At 42.8% G+C, this 19,608-nt stretch overlaps 1 long non-coding RNA gene and 1 other non-coding gene across 10 annotated transcripts; both read left to right on the forward strand.

Annotated features, from left to right (window-relative positions):
- Positions 1 to 2,540: 2,540 nt before the first annotated feature.
- On the forward strand, positions 2,541 to 2,647 carry LOC112168520. The gene has a single exon (XR_002924281.1). It is a non-coding gene; the product is annotated as a small nucleolar RNA R71 (small nucleolar RNA).
- A 10,904-nt stretch (positions 2,648 to 13,551) lies between these two features.
- Positions 13,552 to 16,750, forward strand: LOC112167775. Of its 9 annotated transcripts, none has more exons than XR_005799999.1 (13): positions 13,553 to 13,820; positions 13,942 to 14,031; positions 14,139 to 14,231; positions 14,302 to 14,362; positions 14,471 to 14,538; positions 14,726 to 14,789; positions 14,956 to 15,020; positions 15,116 to 15,183; positions 15,330 to 15,479; positions 15,952 to 16,003; positions 16,118 to 16,156; positions 16,262 to 16,390; positions 16,490 to 16,750. It is a non-coding gene; the product is annotated as an uncharacterized LOC112167775 (long non-coding RNA). The 9 variants fall into 9 exon arrangements; XR_005799997.1 differs by having other exon boundaries at positions 13,554 to 13,820; positions 15,330 to 15,405; positions 15,872 to 16,003; XR_005799998.1 differs by having other exon boundaries at positions 13,555 to 13,820; positions 15,330 to 15,405.
- The last annotated feature ends 2,858 nt before the right edge of the window (positions 16,751 to 19,608 follow it).

Consider the following 19,608-nt stretch of genomic DNA (forward strand, 5'->3'; position numbering starts at 1 on the left):
AAGACTGACAGGCTTAGGAGACAAGCCTACGCACGCTAACCCTCTATGGGTTCGACGCGTGTTAAACACCACGGGGATGACTTCACAATACCGTCCGAAGTCTCCGCTTAGCGAAACCCCGCCAGCGGAACTTCTCACTGGTTATCTTCCAAGTGATGAAGTCTCCGCTGAGCGAAACCCCGCTAGCGGAACCTCTCACTGGTTATCTTCCAAGTGATGAAGTCTCCGCTGAGCGAAACCCCGCCAGCGGAACTTCTCACTTGTTTATCTTCCAAGTGATGGAAGTCTCCGCTGAGCGAAACCCTGCCAGCGGAACTTCTCACTTGTTATCTTCCCAGTGATGAAGTCTCCGGTGAGCGAAACCCCGCCAGCGGAACTTCTCACTGGTTATCTTCCGAGTGATGAAGTCTCCGCTGAGCGAAACCCCGCCAGCGGAACTTCTCACTTGTTATCTTCCAAGTGATAAAGTCTCCGCTGAGCGAAACCCCGCCAGCGGAACCTCTCACTGGTTATCTTCCAAGTGATGGAAGTCTCCGCTGAGCGAAACCCCGCCAGCGGAACTTCTCACTTGTTTATCTTCCAAGTGATGAAGTCTCCGCTGAGCGAAACCCTGCCAGCGAAACTTCTCACTGGTTATCTTCCGAGTGATGAAGTCTCCGCTGAGCGAAACCCCGCCAGCGGAACTTCTCACTTGTTATCTTCCCAGTGATGAAGTCTTCGCTGAGCGAAACCCCGCCAGCGGAACTTCTCTGGTTATCTTCCAAGTGATGAAGTCTCCGCTGAGCGAAACCCCGCCAGCGGAACTTCTCACTTGTTATCTTCCAGGTGACGAAGTCTCCGCTGAGCGAAACTCTGCCGGCAGAACTTCTCCCTATACCGTCCTGCAAGCTGGGTATCTTCCGTTATACACCTCTGGCGGAACCCACTTTCATCTTGCAAACTGCGTGCTTTGTTTAAACGCAATATCGTTCAAACAAAATACCGCCAGGCACGTCTGCCGGACACTGCTTCCTGCTACATTTAGCGGGGGGATATCCGCCAAAACGCGTATCCCGAGGCCACGCCTCTCTGACAACGACCGCCACGCGGCGTTACCGTCAGACCGTCCCTACGGGACACGGGGACTAGTCAACAGTTTACGACGGCCCTGATCAGGCACGTTGACCCCCGTCATCTGGGTGCTAAACATTGGGCTCGCTACCCAACACCCTCTGCTCCGTGCAGCTCCCCCTCAACAAACAACTTGCCGACCATCCGGAGGTCTATCTTCGCCGGGGAGTGGGGGACTCCCTGGGGGGCCCAGCAGGGGCCCACCCGAAAGGGTATAAAGCATTTGCTCAGTAAAACCATCGGTTGACAACGCACTGACGCTAATTATGCTCTTGCAAGTCTAGCGGAAGAAAACGCTTCAAACCACCGAACAACTCCCCAACCAAGATTGCCCTCCTTGATTGGGGACTTGGGGGACTTGTACATACATGTACATTTGCAAACATAATTAGCTATAATGAGCTACGCTCATTGTACCGCCAAAGATACTAATTCCAACTAAAGGAATGACATGCACGCCAGGCAAGCTACAGCCTCAGCGTCGGACCACCTCCAGATCACCGCCGACGCGCCGCCACGCGCCACACCAAGATGGCATCAGAAGCTTTTGAAACTGGGAACTGAAGCATATCAGTCCCACATCGAAAACAAAGAGAAGATCAACCTCTTCTTCACCTATAAAAGGTTCTCTCCTCTCTCCTCATTAATGACGCATTCAATACTTATCTACTGTTACTTTGTCAACACAAATACATTGACTAACTTAGGCATCGGAGAGCAGAAGACCGCCCGGCGCGGTCTCCCTCTGACGCCCATTGTATTTCACTTGACAGGTAACGGGAGCTTCGAGAACAACACAAGTACCGATCCGCCCACCGGATCAGCGTTAGCTAGGGTCCAGCTACCGCTGGACTCTTAAATGTTAACAAGTAGAGTTAGGAAAAGCCTGAGGCTTCTGATAAAAGCCTGGTGGTCCACGGTTGAAGTTCTGAGCTTGAGGAGGTCCTTGCACATTGTCATTATTCCTCCACCTAAAGTTAGGATGATCCCTAAGTCCAGCATTATAGGTATTGGAGAATGGATCGTATTTTTGTCCTCCTTGGCCTCCTTGAAAACCTATGGCATTGGCTTGCTCCCATTCTTCACCTCCCATGAGTTGTGGGCATTGATCAGTCGCATGTCCTTGCATGGAGCATACTCCACATGCCATGGCCATTCCTTGTCCCTTTGTTGTCAAGACCTGAGACACAAGTGAAGTAAGCTTATTAATTTTATCTTCAAGATGACTATTAGTACTTACCTCGTTGACTTTTGTACGTGTAGAGCTTAAGCCATCATATTGCTGAGCTGTGAGGGCTCTATTCTCAAGCAATTCCTTAGCAGCCGCAGGTGACTTGTCGATGAATGATCCACCACTTGCTGCATCAAGCATTTGTCTCTCAAGAGGCGTGAGACCTTCATAAAAGTATTGGAGCAAGTTCTCGTCCTTCATCCCATGTTGAGGACATTGCACCAAAAGTGCCTTATACCTTTCATAATATGCATGGAATGATTCATCATGTTCTTGCTGAATACCTGTGATCTTCTTCCTAAGCACTGTCACACGAGAGGCAGGGAAATACTTATCCAAGAATGCCCTAATCAATGCCTCCCAACTGTTGATGGGTCCAGAAGGCAGCTCATATAACCAATCTTTTGCTCGATCCATAAGTGAGAAAGGGAATGCCTTGAGCTTCAAAATCTGCAAATCTGCTTCCTTGGGGCACATGCTCACGCAAACAAACTGAAACTCGGTCAAATGTTTGATAGGATATTCACTAGAGAGACCATGGAACATTGGAAGCCTATGGAGAAGACTTGATTTCAATTCAAACTCTGCTTCCTTTCCCTCTGCAGCTGCAGGATAGGTGATGCATGTTGGGATGGTGTTTCCTGCATTGGTGGATGAGAGTTGCCTTATACTTGCCATTGGTTCTTGCTCTTCTTCCTCAAAACGTTGAGGTGAATTTGGTGGTGGAATTTCTATTTCAACATCTTCAAGTTCCTTGGTGATGTCTTGGGTTTGCACTTGTGACGTTTGCCCGTGTTCGTTCTTCCTTAATTTCAAGCTCTTCTCTAGCTCGTTATCAAGAGGTATCAAGGCTCCTTGAGGATTGTTTCGTGTATGCATACAAAGTTCCTTCTATGGGAAGAGCTAAGATGAAGTTAGTAAGAAGTAATGGAATGAAACACAAGTGTAACAAGACGATGAATTTCAAGAAAAGCACTAGCTTAAGTTGGATTACACGTTGGTTTAGATGAAGAGAAAAAAAAAATTGAGATTAAGTTTGAATCAAGGTTTGGACATGCGGCCCAAGATGTTTCAAATGTTAATAATTGTCGCCCTCAACCCAAAGCATTCGATAACTCTTATTAGGACACGGCCAGGTAGTAGAGGAACGATTTTGGCGGAGCTCAGCTCACTTGTTTAGCAGGGGACGAGACCCTTTGCTAGCACTTCTCGTATCCAATCAGCCTAGACACCGTATCTTACTAAGATGAATCTAGCTGAACAATGGGGGTTAAGACAAGAATTAACAAAAGAACCCTTCACCTATTCCGTTATGATTCACACATAAAATCGAACTAGAACTCAAAGTTAATATTTTACACGTTTTTATAAAAAAATAAATAAAAAATAAAAAATAAAAAAAAATGTTGGTTTTAGAGTCTTTTTGTTTGTTTGAGTCTTAGGATGCTCTTAACGTCTAGGATGAACATGTCTCTGAATTCATGGTTGAAGGTTTTCACAATTGAAATAGGACTTAATTGAATTCTGTGGTTAATCGATATTGTGATACTTGTATGAAGATATTGCTTCTGCAGAAAATTGGACTGGTTGTTTGAAGGCCTTCCACTCAAAACTAGCTCTGGCACTCTTCATAAGAAATGATCCTTGGGCTTTCTAGATTGAATATGGAAAGTTTCAACTCATTTGGAGTTCGGATGGTTAGTCTGCCACCCCTCATTTCTTGTCTAGCTCGCTTTCTCATTGGCTCAATTTCTCCAAGACACGCTTTGTCAGGCCAAAATGCTTATTTTGGGTCCAAACAGCTCATTTCATCATCATCTACTCCAATGTACCTAAAAAAATAGAAATTGAGTTAAAAATCGATTCGTTAAGGAATTAACTAAGCAAAATGTGAGGAATTAACTATTAAAATATCACATTAAAATGCTCATATCACTATTCTATTCACGAGATTTTTTTTACGACCGTTGCTTTTCTACGAGTGATTAGTGCCTTAAATCTCGGAAAAGAAGGAATTATTGGCGCTAAGAGTTTTGAGTTGGGAGTCAGCAAGTGGATCCAAAAGATACATATTTTCTCAAAACCCTCGCTGCAAGGCTCTTTTTGACGTGGAGCATATTTTAAAAGTTTATATTATTTTCAATATACAACTATGGGGGCCTATATTTGAGGCCTTGCGAGACACAATTATTGGCTTCTCACGATATTTGGATATCAGGATAAGAAAATATTATTATATTCATAAAGTGGCTTTGCGGCCAAAAGCAGTACATTCATTACAAAACCAAAAGTGGCTAGAATACAAAACAGGAATGTTCTGATATCCGATCTTAATCTTTTCTCAAGTGGAAGCGGCAGAGGAAAACAACATAGGCTTGGCTAACGCCATTATCTATGAGAAGGGGAGACTCCAGTGAAAGAAAATGGAGCCTCCAAGCCCCCTCAATTGGAAGTAGCTATGGAATCCAACGTCGGGTTGAGCCGCGCCATTATCTCCGGGAGGGGCAGAGAGTGAAGGAATCAAATATCAGCTTGAGTCTCTGCACCCCCTCTAGCCATGGTAACTACCATTAGTTGGACGTGAAGTATAGGAACAGCCATTCTGTAGCTTGAACCCATTCCTTCAAAGAGTCCATCCCTTCTCATCGCTCCAAGATTCTATCAAGAAGAGAAAGGGGGAGAAGGAGGTGAGAACCAAAGCCCCTTCCATCTGGAGGGCACAACACGGGCCGGGACCAGAAAGAAGGAAACAGAGGAGGAAAGACGAACCTCAGAGTGGCCGTCCTCCCTTTCTCCGTTTCACTCTGCGTGTGGGATTCAAACAAAGATGATCTCGCATGATCATGGATCCCACACTCGGAGCCCCCTCGCGTTTCTAAACCAATCTGAAGCCTGGCATTGTTGTTGTAAGATTCCAGAAAGGCGAAACAAGGGGTTGCCTAAGATTACGCCATAAGACCTAACCCAGGCTTAAGATTACGCCATAAAGCCTAAAATTTAGAGGCTAAAGGTCATTTCATGAGGGGAAGATTTGTGAAAAAGGAGAAAAAGAAGCAAGGACTGAAAGGCCATTTCTTGAATATTTCAAAAAAGTTGTTGTGGGTATTCCCTTCCCAAAATACAACTATTTATAGGGACTTCAGGCAAATCCCCACCCTTGGATGAAGCTCAATTTCAAAACTGATGTCAGTAAATCGAGATTAGTGATTCCAAATCTCGGGAAAAAAGGGACTAGCAGCATGTGAGGAGCGGTTTTTGAGGAGTTAGCTATTATTAGAGGATTAATAGCATGTGAGGAGACCGAACGGCTATAGTTCCCCCTCCAGCTGAGATTGAACAATCCCTAGGACCATTCTCCATGTTCATGGATCCATAACCGCCATAGTTCCCCATCTGCCCGTTAAAAGCAATCATCACACCAGCAGAAGAAGCAGAAGCAGGTGCAGAAGATCCAAAGTTAATATACTGATCCTCATGTTTCCAATTGGTAACATTGTCATCACCAACAAGCCCTGATCATTGCATGGGCACATGAACATCCGAAGTGGACCTCTTCTTCTACTTCTCCCGAGCCCTTTGGTTCACGAACCAATAATAGACGTTCTTGAACTCGATCTTGCCTTACCATTTCAGCTGGAGACAAATCCTCTAAATCTGCTCTATAGTTGGGGACCTAAATCCCTTGTTGTAGAAAAGCTCCTTGAGGATCCTTATATGATCTGTAGTGGGAATCCACCTAGTACTACTCTTCCTGCGAAGCATGTTAGCACTACTCCCGGCTACTTTGTTACTTCCTCCATCCTTGGTTGGATGCCGGCTTTGTGGTTCCATTGGTGATGGATTGAGAGAATGCGAGAATTGAAGAGTGATGATGATGAGTGATTAAGAAAGATTGCTGTTAGAAATATTCGAGTTGATGAATGATTTTGGGATTCGAAATTTGGGTTTATAATGTGGAGAAAGATATAGGCATGCAAATATCCACCCTTGGATGGACGGTCAAACTAAGTGTCAGTACCACGTGATTAAAGTTGCCATAAATCTAGGAAAAGAATGGATTATTAGCGCGTGGGGAAAACCGAACGGTTCTCGATGAGGTAACTATTCTATTCACGAGATTTTTTTTACGACCGTTGCTTTTCAACTAGTGATTAGTGCCTTAAATCTCGGAAAAGAAGGGATTAATAGCATGTGAGGAGTCCGAACGATTTTCGAGGAGGCCTACAGAGATTGGCCCGCAAAGCTCAATTTCAAACAAAGTTCCACCACGTGGCGTTTCACCGCAATGGCACCAGCTTCGGCCTGAGTGGCCCGTTCTCTGATAAGGGCCAGGTTGCTGCCTATTTCTTCAGAAAAAGCCAAAGGTTCATCGAGTTGAGCTTCTTCTACAACAATCACATTCTCAACAAAGGCTAAATGGGCTTGGAGGTCCTCGATCTGAAGTTTGAAGTCGGACCTTTGGATTTGTAGTTCCCGCAGGCGGGTGGCTCGTTCATTTAAAATATCGCGGGAGATGTCTATTTCTCGAGAGACACTATTCAAAGCCTTTTGAGCATCGTGAGCCTGGGTGTTCGCGGCCCATTGACGTCGGCGGGCCATATCAAGTTCATTCAGCAGAGAGTCGATAGCACTAAATTGCCACGGAGTCAAAACCTTCTCCTGGCGAAGATACCTTAGAGCTTCCAAGACTCGCGGGAGGATGTTAGTCTCCAATACCCAAGGACCTAGATGTTCGTGAAGCACCATCTTAGCCTCATCCATAGCAGAAAGAGGAGTTGCCTCCAACACCCTCATCAATCTCTCGAATCTGGTAGGAGGATGAGGCGGCAGAGGCACCACAAGATCACGAGCCACCAATGCAAAAGGGTGGACAACTTCCTTAGTTTCTTCATCTTCAACAGGTTGGTCTGTCTTTTCAGCCGTAGGAGAATCTGGAAACTCAACTCGAGTTCACCATGGGTAAATAAAGCAGATTCAAGCACAGGGCCCTCGGCTTCGATGGTTGTCTCATTTATTCGAGAGACTTGGGGGGCACCACCACCGTCAGTTCCATCTCTGGGGTGACTGTCCCGCCGATAGGACCCTCAGCGTTTGCAGCCACCTCCTCGGTACAAACAGAATCTTGGTCAGATTCAGAAATGTCAGAGAGCGGGGTTGGATCAGAAAGGGAAATGGAAAGCATTGGCCAACAGTGGCTTACCTCTCGAGCTGTCGGGTCAATATCTGGTACATGGTCTCCAAGAGGAAGAGGCCTCACCTCATTCACCTCTTGGACCTCTAGTGCCGCGAGAATCTCTGTCGTCATCAGTTCCTCATAAGCGGCAGAAGCCTCAGAGTGGCTTTCCACATTTTCATGCTCCGAGGAGTCATCGTCGGAGATTGTTATTAGAATGGTAGGACCTTGCAGATGCTCTGTAGATGTGGGAGACGGAAGAGGCGCCACCGGGTTAGTTGATGCTTGAACTAGCGAGAGAGTTGGCTCTTCTGCAGTGGCTGAGGATCCAGCCTCGCTCAGACGAGAGGGATCAGTGGTCCTCTGACGGACCTGTCAAAATATACATAACGAAGATCCTGCCCAGATTCTAAAATTTAAATAGAATAAGACGGGGTCGGAGTTTACCAATCGCATTCCCAAAGGTTTGTCATCTTCAAAACTCTCTTCGACGAATTGAGATCGATCGCGTTTGCAAGCAAAGACAGCAGTGGCCTGTACGAGAAAAGAATCATAATTCAAAAAGGGGGAAAGTACCAAATATGCAAGTTTGGGATCGTTCTTAACCAAATTACCTCAACGGGATCTTCATCATGAGAAGACTCTCCCTCAGGAGTCTCCTCTGCTATTGCCTTTTGTTTCCCTGCCTGAACAGAGGCTATCTTACTCCGGGTATTTTGCTGCAAAACACACTCAGGAATAAGAGCGGGAAAATCAAGACAAGGAAAAGGAATGGTGAAGAAAGAAAAAACTTACTGTTGCCCTAGGCTCGTGGATTTGTATCCTTGGACGCGATGAGCGAGAAGGTAGAATAAGTTGTGGGGGTTGTGCTGCAGGGTTGGAGAAGCGCTTAAGAATCTTGTGGTCCTCCGGACCAGGACTACTTATGCCACGAAAGATTAGGACGAAGAGTTCGTCATGTGGCGGGTCCCAATAGTTCACTGACACTTCTTTCCACCAATCAGTATAGTCATCATCGACATCGTTGAGGGGGTATAGCACTCTAACCCAAGGGGGAATCACTATCAAAGTAAACTGACTCTGAAAGGGGGCAGACCCAGGCAGGGCTAATCTCCGCCAAGACGTGTAGTAATTGTAATTGGTAGAATCAACCAGAGGCCAGGGTACCAACTGGGCCAACCTAAATTGGTGAGCAAAGTGGTTAGGGGCGTAGAGCTCGTAACTTACGCGATCGGTGGCAAGACGAATATCCAAGCAAGAGATGGCGCGATGAAAGGCCAGGAGGGCTCTTTCAGTTTGATCCCGTCCACTGGGCAAAAAGCCATCATCAAGGGGAGGAGGGAATCGCCTAGAAAGGACTATTTTTGGGTCCGACATCTCTCCCAGCAAGTACAAGTAAATAAAACACTCGGAGTAGGGTGGAGCTCGATACCTTACGTTGCAGCAAAGCCAGTTCCCCAAAAGGGAATCAACTAGAGGTTCCTTTGGAATATCACCGCGACGGAAGAGAGGGAAATAAATCTGCAGCCAAAAGGTAAGGATCCAGAAGGGGCCACTAATGTCTGTATCAAATGGGCGCATTACAGCTCTATAAAGGGAGCGATATAACGCACCCAATACAGGTTGCCCAAGGCCAACGCAAATACCATTGTAGAGAGCAGTGGCCAGAGAATTCCAGGGCCCAGTAGGTTTGTTGGAAGAAGTACAAAAGATAAATTTGCAAAACCAGAATTCCAGGAATGCGATACCTCCTGTATGGTCACGCTGGGTGCAGTAATAGTCACGCCAGAATGGGTAAGATCTGCTATGATGCCCTCGACCAGCCATATCCGTTCTCAAAGAAAATTGAATGCTATCAAACTGACCATGCACATAGGGGTCAAAGTTAATGGGCAACCCCGTAATGGTAAGAACATCCAGCAGAGTTATGCTCATCTGCCCAAACCGGAAATAGAATGTATTGCTGGAGGTGTTCCAGAAGCAAAGAGCGGCGGCTAGCGGTGCAGGGCTAGTATTATGGGGAAGACAGAAGCATAGATCGATGGTTTGGGTGATACTCACCGCATCCCATCGGGCCAAATCTCTCGCTCGGACCTCCTGATACCAAACATTTTCCTCAGGAGCGACGGTAGGCCAGAAGCCCACTTTCCTCCTTGGTCCCCAACTGCTAAAATCACCAGGCACCTGTCGAAGAGCCGCTATGGGATGGCGGATGGGAAGCCCATAATAGGCCATAGCATCATCTGGCAAACGATAGCAAGGTATGGGACCCAGACTCGCTTGACTATCACTGCCACCAAAGCCCATCAGTCGACTTCTTTCCTCTCAGGTCTGACTTCTACATCGAACACTCATGTTATGCCACCAGGTGATTGCGGCTTTCTCAGTGATTTCATCTGCGTGATCGATAACGAATTGTTTCTTGGATGCCATTTCTAGGTCGCAAGGAATACTTCTCCATTACACCTTGATTTATAGCTCAGATATTTTTGGAGATTAATTTATTAGCTGAGCCAATGAGTGGCCTTAGTTGATAATTAATGAATCATTATTCCATCTTGAGAATCGCATCTAAGGCGACAGTGAAGATATTCCACCTTTTCTTACCACTGCAGGGCCAGCATAGTGGCCTGATGTTTTTTTTTTAAAACATGATTAAAACTGATGCGGTTTTAGATGCTAAAGTTGCAGCAAAATATGGTGGTTTCACTTGGTCACACATCATGATGTCGATAGCCATGATGCAATCATCCTCTTCGGCATAAGACTCGCAAAGGATTAAATGACAGCAAACAGTTTGCTATTTTGCATCTTATTTCACCAAGTACTGTAGGCCTTGATCTAGCAGTGAAGCGGCTCTAACACCTATATTTGAGAAAATCAACAGAGAGCCAGCGAACAAGGCAGATACTTTTTGCTCTACACATGGCGAAGCTACCACCAAGGAAGAGAAGGATCCTCATTCATGATCAAAAGCAGTCTCATTGGCATGGGGGGCACGCTAAAGTTTTGATCTCCTACAACCTGCCCAAGTTTCACCAATTCACTGCATACCAGACATCAGATCCATGGGGGGGGGGGGGGCAATAAAGTTGGCAAAGAAAGCGTCAGTTCATAACAAAGGCAATTTAGATTGTGGCATTCAAGCTTTATGGCCTATTTAGAGGCCTATATGGAATCAGTCAAGCCAATACAAGTGACTTTGGAGCAACAACATTATAAGAGTAGTGCTGATCCAAGACCTCTTCAGTCAAGACGAAGACCTTTGACTTCGAGGTCTGGGGGGCAATGTTTGGACCCAAAATGAGCATTTTGGCCTGACAAGGCACGTCTTGGAGAAATTGAGCCAATGTCAGTGGTTCAAGCTATATATTGTCAACAAGTTCAAAATATATATTTAAAGGCAAAATAGAGCCTACTATGGAGGCATGAAAAGTCAACTTTAGCATATTTTCCTACTTCGGCTAGGAGAAACCGAGCTAAACAAGGAAGGAGGGGCGGCAAGCTAACCAAACGAAATCCAAATGAGCTAAAACTTTCTAGATTAAATCTAGAAAGCCCAAGGATCATTTCTTATGAAGAGTGCCAGAGCTATTTTTGAGTGGAAGACCTTCAAACAATCAGTCCAATTTTCTGTAGAAGCAAAACTGGAAAACTGGACCTGTAAGAGGTCCAGCAGCGTTTCTGGCCCAACCACTATACCAAAGGCTCTGAAATTTTACCAGGATGATCTACACTCATAGTGGAACATTTTTTATGAAGTCACGGTCAAAATATCAATTCCTGATGGAGATATAATTGAAGGAATAAAGGAGCCGAAAGTGCTTCCTTATCTCCAAAATTCATCATTCCTTATCTCCAATTATATTTCCTTATCTCCTTATCTCCGAAATTCATCATTCTTTATCTCCAATTATGCTTCCTTATTTCCAAAACTCATCATTCCTTATCTCTACTATCATTTGTTTAAGAATAAACACTTTGGCATGGTAGCCTATAAATAGAGGTTACAATGAAACACTTCAACACACAATTCACAACAACAATCTCTAAGATTATCCAAGCCTCTATATAGCAACCCTCTCCTTCTCTTACCGGTAGTCATACTCCAGTCTTAGTCTCCTCAAGAGCCGACTGTTAGTGCTACCAAACCTTCCAGCCAAGCTAAAGTCACGCTTTAGCAAGTTCTCCTCACTTCCTAGTAGTTCTCGCTCTGCTCGATCTACAACATCGAGTATCGATTGTGATTTTGAAGAAGTTCAGCAAAAGTCCTCGCCAAGAGGCACAAAGAATCCCACGACAAGGTTGGTGCTCTCCTCGTCCACAATCGCTTGAAAGAAGTTAGGTCAAGGTACATCCCCGACGACCGCATCCGAACGGTGCTAGCATGCCCACGTAGAAAAGAGACTGTTGACCAGCTCAAGGAAAGCCAAACAAACACCAGTATCTGTTGTCGAGCCAAATCGCAGGGAGGCCACACCGAAATAGCATATGCTGTCCCACCATCGTCATCCCAAAAGGCGAGGCACTCATCAACAAAAACCTTTTCACTCAAGATCGGAGCTACAGTAAGGGATCGGAGAGGTTCAATCGAAATCAGAGCCAAGTGTAAACAAAATAGCCATAAAAAGAACATGGGGAGAAAGCCGACGCCAGAGCAAGTCTGGTGCTCTTTACGAGGGCGGCAAACACCGCCTCTTCATGCTCAGTTCCTCCAGTCGGCGTCGCTAGGGTTCCACAGGGGAGAGGCAGACGTGCTGTGGTCATTCATTTTGCCATAATGATTAACCTAATGTATATTATAGTACTAAAACTAACCTCTAATAAAGGTGAAATGTAAAAAAATCCTACTTATACTCAACGAAAAATTATGAAAATTTACAGACTAAAACTAGACACATAGAATATGACTCACACAAAATTTTCAGGGAAATCAGAGTTGATTTACTACACTAAATAAATTATGAAAAACATATGATAGAAAAGTGAAGAAAATAGAAAACTGTTTTTTGGGTTTATATTTTAGGGTTTGAAATTAATGATAAAAAGCTAGCTAGGAACTATTTCTCACCGCTAGATAATGACTACATTGGTGTATTACTAACATGTTTAATTCATTTGGATATCCTTACTCAAGATAAGTCAATGGTGTGTTGAACCAAACCTATTAACATTTCCTACTTGGTATGTTAAGTGCATGATGTGTGTAGTTTAGCTTAGCTTCTAGAATAGAACCTAGAGTGATGTTCTTGCACAGCTCTCACCTAGAAGTCACTAAGTTTACAAGATTATGAATAAAGCTAGGCAATATCGGTATTGAATGTACATGCCACCTATATTACATACCACCAAACACAAGCAACGATCTTGTAGGTGGTCCCTGTAACATGGTTAATCCCGCATATGACATGCATCCGATAGACCAACACCAGAGCTTCCTTGCCATGGTGGAGGTCAGCCGTCGTCGAGAGGCCACCCTCCCATGCTCTCCAAAACACTTCAAGAGAAGCAATATGTGCATTGTGTCCCACATCAAAACTTGTAAATGGGAAGGGACCTCTTTAGCTATAAAAGGGAGTCCTCTCCTACTTAGAAATGATGGAATCCATGATCCCCACACTTGCATTACTACAATGACTACTTAGCCTCACTCATAGTAGCATTTCTAAGTGGACGTATGTAATACCCTGCCCCAAAGGAAATAATAATAATAAACTAAAAATTTTATTTGTTCTTGGGTTGGGAATGGAGTTTATGAGTAGGGCTTCAAGACATTCATTTGGGTTAAGCCCAAATTGTTAGTGATTGTTATTGTTAATTAAGCCCGAGGTCATACTCGTAAATGAATTAAAAAGAATAATAATAACAATAATAATAATAATAGAATGGCATATCTCTACTATTAGAAATGAAAGCACCTGTTTTGGTGTCAACAGCTTCACCAAAAAGTGAACTCCCCATATTACCCATCGTATATGAGAACAGTTAGATTTATATAAAAAATATCAAGGAAGGGTAACAATGTAAACTACAGCAAACAATTGAGAAAATATAATACGGTATGATTAGATGAAAACCAAAATTTCCAGCAGTTACCACGATCTCCACGAAGAACGACTACCAGGGCGTACGATTGGAAACTGAAGACGGACGTGGGAGATGATCGGAGGAGAGATGGCTTCATCACTATTCACCCCACTCTCAATCTACGGTTCATATAAAAGGAGAAAAGGGAAAGAGGAGCAGAGCAAATTCAAACCCAGAAAGAGGAAAAAATTGGTATCAAAATCGGTGATTGCAGAAAAGGTCAGACCAGCCAATTGTTATTGGGTCATTTCCAGATTTCTTTTTCCATTGATTTGGATATCCTATTTCTGTTAAGTTTGGTTTTCTATGTTACTCATTCGAATTAGATTACCGTTGTTAGGTATTGTGTGCAGAGTGGATTCTCGATCAAACCCAAAAGGCAGAGTAAAATAGGTGTAACTCGGGCGACAGAGTGGCAGATTCAGTGGAGGTTATGCTTGATAATTGTTTCCAGATTTCAAATTTCATTTATTTGGGTTTTCAATTTCGACTGAGTTTCCATATGTTAATCATTGTCGTTGGGCAAATTTCAAACAGTGGGTGGTTACCAGAAGTTACTCATGACCTCTTCGTGCAAATTATGCTTCCAAAAAATTAATCCATGAGGCAGGGGCTCTCGACACAGTTCCTGTAAGCCCTTTGTTACCGTTACGATTTCAATCCTCTTTGTTACCGCTTGACTTTCTTTCAATTTTTGCAGGTAAATGTATGGGAGAATTCTAGACATTGTGAAACTTGGTTTCCTCTAATATTAGTTGCAGGTAGTGTTTCTGTCTCCTATGTTCTTTTTCCTTCAATTAATCAATTGGTCTGGAATTTAGGGGGAAGCAGGTGCTTCAATCTCATTGTTTTTTTTTTTTTGGTATCAGGTAGAGAAGGTACTGTTTGATTGAGAATCTGCAGTAAATTGGTTTTGCTGAATAAGGAACTAACATACGTAAGTAGTAAACTTTTTTTCACTTGCCTTGAATCATGCTTTTAAGGCCTCTGTGTATGTTGTTATTGTTACACTAGGAAGAATGGGAATTGGTTGTCTTTCTACCATCTCTCTTTGGGGTTATGGTACCTATACTTCCGTGCGTTAAAATTCTTCTGTTGAATGTAGTTAGTTTTGGTTTGTGTAGAAAGAGAACTCATAGGGGTAGCACTGAAAGCAGATCGATAAGGACCTGTTGATCCATATTCAAGGTACCTTGAATATTAGAAATGGAAGCCAAAACAGGCGCTTCCATTTCTAATAGTAGAGATTATTATTTTTTAATTTTCCTTCTTTTAATTTTCCTTATTGTTTTGGCTTCCATTTCTAATAGTAGAGATTATTATTTTTTAATTTTCCTTCTTTTGTTTCAAACAGCCAAGAGTGAGTGGAATCATGTTCAGTTTGAATGAAAATTTGATTTGAGGAGTAATCAACCATTGGTAATATCTCTGTTTCACTTCTGTTAATATATACAATCTGTTCTTACTGTTTTCGGATATCATTATGAACCCTCAATGAAATTTGTGCATTTCAGACTCTCCCTTTTGTGTTGCATATTCCTGATCATTGGTTCCAGATCACTTTTTCTTTCGGTTTGCTCAGGTATGTTTGGCTCTCCTCCTTTCTTTCGTTGGTTTTTGCATATTACATGATTATCCATTGTCATTGCATTTTATTTTTTTAATTTCTTTAATTTTTCCTCAGTACTCCGTACTTCATCTCAATTGGCTTTGTTTGGGTGTGTGCAGTTGTTCTTCTTCTACTTAAAATGGATAGTGGGCCGAGAAGTGACCGTGGAGCTCAAGAACGACTTTGTGATTAGGGGTACTCTTCACTCTGTCAATCAGTGTGCCTCAATTCTCTTTGCTAATTTACTCTTTCTTACGTGCTTGTGAGATGTACGTATTCTCACTTTTAGTGCCTTGCTTAAGAACACAGGGGTCATATTTGTTATTTCAATCTGACCAAGAAGAGATTGGGATATAGTGTTTAACAGTTACATTTTCTAATCCCAATATCTATGCATGCATGCTTTTTATATTTGGTTACCTCTTAGTGATTGTTCATTTCATGTGTATGATGTACTAAGGTCATTGCATAATTTGATGCTTAGAAGGGGTTGGTCTCTTTCATTACTAAATGTTATTGTAGTATTCTGCTTCTTTTTAATTTCTTTTGTTCCAGGCTGCTTACTGTTTTCGAATATCATGATGGCCTCAATGAAATTTGTGCATTTCAGACTCTCACTTTTGTGTTGCATTTTATTTTGTTTTATATTTGTTTGATTTAGGTGCAGAGCTGGTGAGATTGTAGTATGTTTAGGTTCTTCGGCTTTTGTTCCTGACTATGAGTTACTTATGTTGGATTTAGTAAGATCGACCACCGTGGAGGGAAGCAGCAAAGGAGAATATATTGGTTACTGGTCAGCATATATATATATATATATATATATATATATTTCAAGAAGTAAAAGAAGATAGTAAGTATTGCTGGAAGCACCACAGTTGTAGGTGATGTTTTGTTTTATTTGGGCCAGGTTCCTTCATCACGCTCTCACACACCTAATGACGACCAGGTAGCTTGGCATTATACTTGCTTCCTTTGTTAGATAAAAGTCTAATAATTGATAAGAACCATTTTTCCAAATAAATTTTGTGACTTAATGTGGTTTACCATATAGGGACCTAACCCTATTCATGTACAAGAGGTAGAAAGGCAGAGTAGAAATAATCCCCAGGGAGAGACGAGACAATCAATGAGTTCTTCACTCTCTGTTTCATCACACTCTTCCCGACCCAATGAAGACCAGGTAGATTTCCATTCATTTCATTAGAGTAAAACAATTGATGGGAAAACTTTTAAAATTGAATTTGTTCTCTTTTTTATATTAATGCGGTGTACGATGTAGGGACACGCTTAGCTTCATGCATTAGAGGTGAAAGGCAGCGTAGAAATAATCGTCAAAGAGAGAGACGACAATTATTGAGTTCTTCGCAACAAGAGGAAAGTTTAGCCCGAAGACGTGCCAATTATCAAAGACTACAGCAAATGGAGGCCACAAGTGTATCAAATCAAGTGGAAGCAATGGCCGGTAACTTACCGAGTGCATGTTCTGAAACACAAACATCTTCAACGTATTGTATACGTGTTTTGCATAATTTTCTTTCTACTTTCATGAACAAAAATAATATTCTATATATGTAGGTTGGAAAAATTAACAGTTTTGATAGAAATGTTAAAGGAAAAACATATTGTGTGCCTTCGTCAAAGTGATTGACGGAGAAGGAATCAAGCAATTACCGATTAACATCAATCAACATGGATTACGAACCAATCAGTAGTTAATGTCATTATTGTAATTGTTCTTTCCATTGTAATTCTCTCCCTATATAAAGGGGTTATGAAATGAAATGGGTAGACAATTCCAATCCATTTTTACTTTTACACGTTATCAGCACGCTCAGAGCCAATAGTCAATAAAAAAAAAAATTTCCGGCCGCGAACCCAGCTGCAACCCACGAAGCCTCACCTAGCGCCTGCGCCGCCTACACCAGCCATATTCACCAAATGGGCCAGCCCACACGTACCTGCTGGGTGCCTTCTTCCCCTTATCCTCCATCTCAGTTCCGCTTCCAGAACCCAGAACCCACTGCCCCTCACGCATCGCCCTCGCGCCTGCATCCCACAGCTGGCCTCGTCCAGCCACACAGACCGGCGCCGTCTTCTCCAGTCGCTCCCCTGCAGCCCATCTCCGACGCAGCCCGGTCCCAGCCCTTGCCCTGCACCTGCTGCGTAGATCCTACCAGCACCTCCAGACGTCTAGATCGATCTTCTGGCCGCACATCGTCCGATCCAGCCTCGTCCTGCTCGCCGGCGCGGCCTCCCCTCTGTCGTGCGTCTCGCTCCCAGACCAACCCAGCAGCTCGCACTGCAGCCTTCAGCCTACATCGCAGCAGCAGCGCAGCACCGACCACATTGCAACCTGCAAACCAGAAGGAGACGCGAAGGAAGAAGAGAAAGGAAAAGAAGAAAAAGAAGCAGAAAAAGAAGAAGAGAAAAAAAAGTAAGAGAAAAAAACCCGGCCCAAAGAAAAGGGCGGCCCAGAAAAAAAGAAAAAAAAAAGGGCCCTCCGGCCCATCTTTGTCAAGAAAAAAAGGGAAAAGAAAGAAAAGAAAAGAGAAAAGGAGGACCCGAACCAGAAAAAGGGTGACCCGGCCCAAAAGAAAAAAAAAAAAACAAAATCAGGCCCTGCGGCTCAGAGAAAAAAAAACAGAAAAAAAAAAAACAAGGCCCATTACTGAAAAGAGGAAGCGGCCCAGTTTTTCTCAAGTCCAACAATATCGCTACGCACGCCTGCATCAACACGCGCGTGTGTTAGAATTGTTTTATCGAAATCAAGTATGTTTTCTTTATTTTATTTTATGATTTAAACCAAGCATGCTTTATACCATATTGTTTATGCCTTTATTTTATTTTGTTATTAAGCATGTTGAATTAGATAATTTTGATTGTTTTAAGCATGCTTTAGATTTTATTATATATGCTTTTATTATAAAAGTTTCGAGCTTGATTAGTTAGATTATATTAATTATTTTACGCATGCTTTGTCATTTATGCTTTATATAATTATCTTTAAGCCATGATTATATATTTGATTTTTGAGCATGCCATATATATCTATATATATTGTTATATATTATTTATGAAATTTTGAGCATGTTTTTATTTTATTTACGCTTATATAAATTATGTCTACGCATGTTTTGTATTTTACTATTGTTTACATTTTATTTTATGCATGATATAGTATTGTTATTATTATGTGTAACATATATTTTGGTATACATTTGTGAAATTTGAGCATGCCATATAATTCATTTTAATATATGCTATGTTTTTTATTTATTACGTGCTATAATTATTACTTGTTTAGAATGCTATACAACATATAAACTCCATTTTGCCATGATAATGAAAATTCATGAGCATTATACATACATACTTACCGTGATAATGCATTTTCACGTAGCATCGAAAAAAAATGTGACCATTACGAATCTTGGTCTTGAAATCTAATTCATATTTTGGAAAATAATTCACGTGGATGTCTTTATGACTGCGTAATTTATTTCTTCTCTCTTGTTTTATGTAGATGGCTGATCCAACTCTACCTGAGTTTGACATCTTGGACTCAGAAGGACTTGACTACCATCGTTGGGTTTCCGATGTAGAAACTGCCTTTGTGGTACGAGACTACACTGCCACCATCAAAACTCCCACTGACCCCAAAGACGATGGACCGTCTGATAAGGTGAAAACAAATGCCTTAATGTTTTTGAGGCGACATATTGATCCTAGCCTACGCTGGGAATACCTTCAGTTGAAGACACCCAAAGAACTGTGGGATGCCCTTAAGGGACGTTTTGGGAACATTCATGACACCTTGCTCCCAGAACTGACCGTTCAGTGGAATGAAATCCGCTTGCTTAACTATAAAGGGTCAATGACTTCAACAAGGACATGTTACGCCTAAAAGCACGTCTAAATTTCTGTGGAAAGGAACTCACAGAAGATGATATGATCCAGAAGACTCTTTCCACTTTTCCTACTTCAGCAATTATACTAGCGAACCAGTATAGGCTGGAGTATGATAACAAAAGAATCACAACCTTTAACAAGCTGATCAACCTACTGCAAGTGGTTGAGAGGCATAATGAGGTTCTTTTGAACAACAATGCCAGGCCTGTTGGGACAAAGAAAATTCCTGAAGCTAATTATGGCAAAGTGAAAGGTGGACAGAACCCCAATGCAAAGGGGGTTGGACGTGCTGATCCCTACCCACGTGACAATAATGCACCACGTGGCAAGGGACATGGGGGTCGTGATATGGACGGTGGAGGCCCTCCCAATGTATGGCGCAGAGATGGTGGCGCTAGTGGTCATGGAAACAAGGTGCAAAGGGCACCTAAGAATCCTTCAGTCAAACAGAATAGAGTTGGCAATGAACCATGCTATAGGTGTGGAGTC

This window comes from Rosa chinensis, chromosome 5, assembly GCF_002994745.2.
Source record: "Rosa chinensis cultivar Old Blush chromosome 5, RchiOBHm-V2, whole genome shotgun sequence".
In the NCBI taxonomy this organism is placed as follows: Eukaryota; Viridiplantae; Streptophyta; class Magnoliopsida; order Rosales; family Rosaceae; genus Rosa; species Rosa chinensis.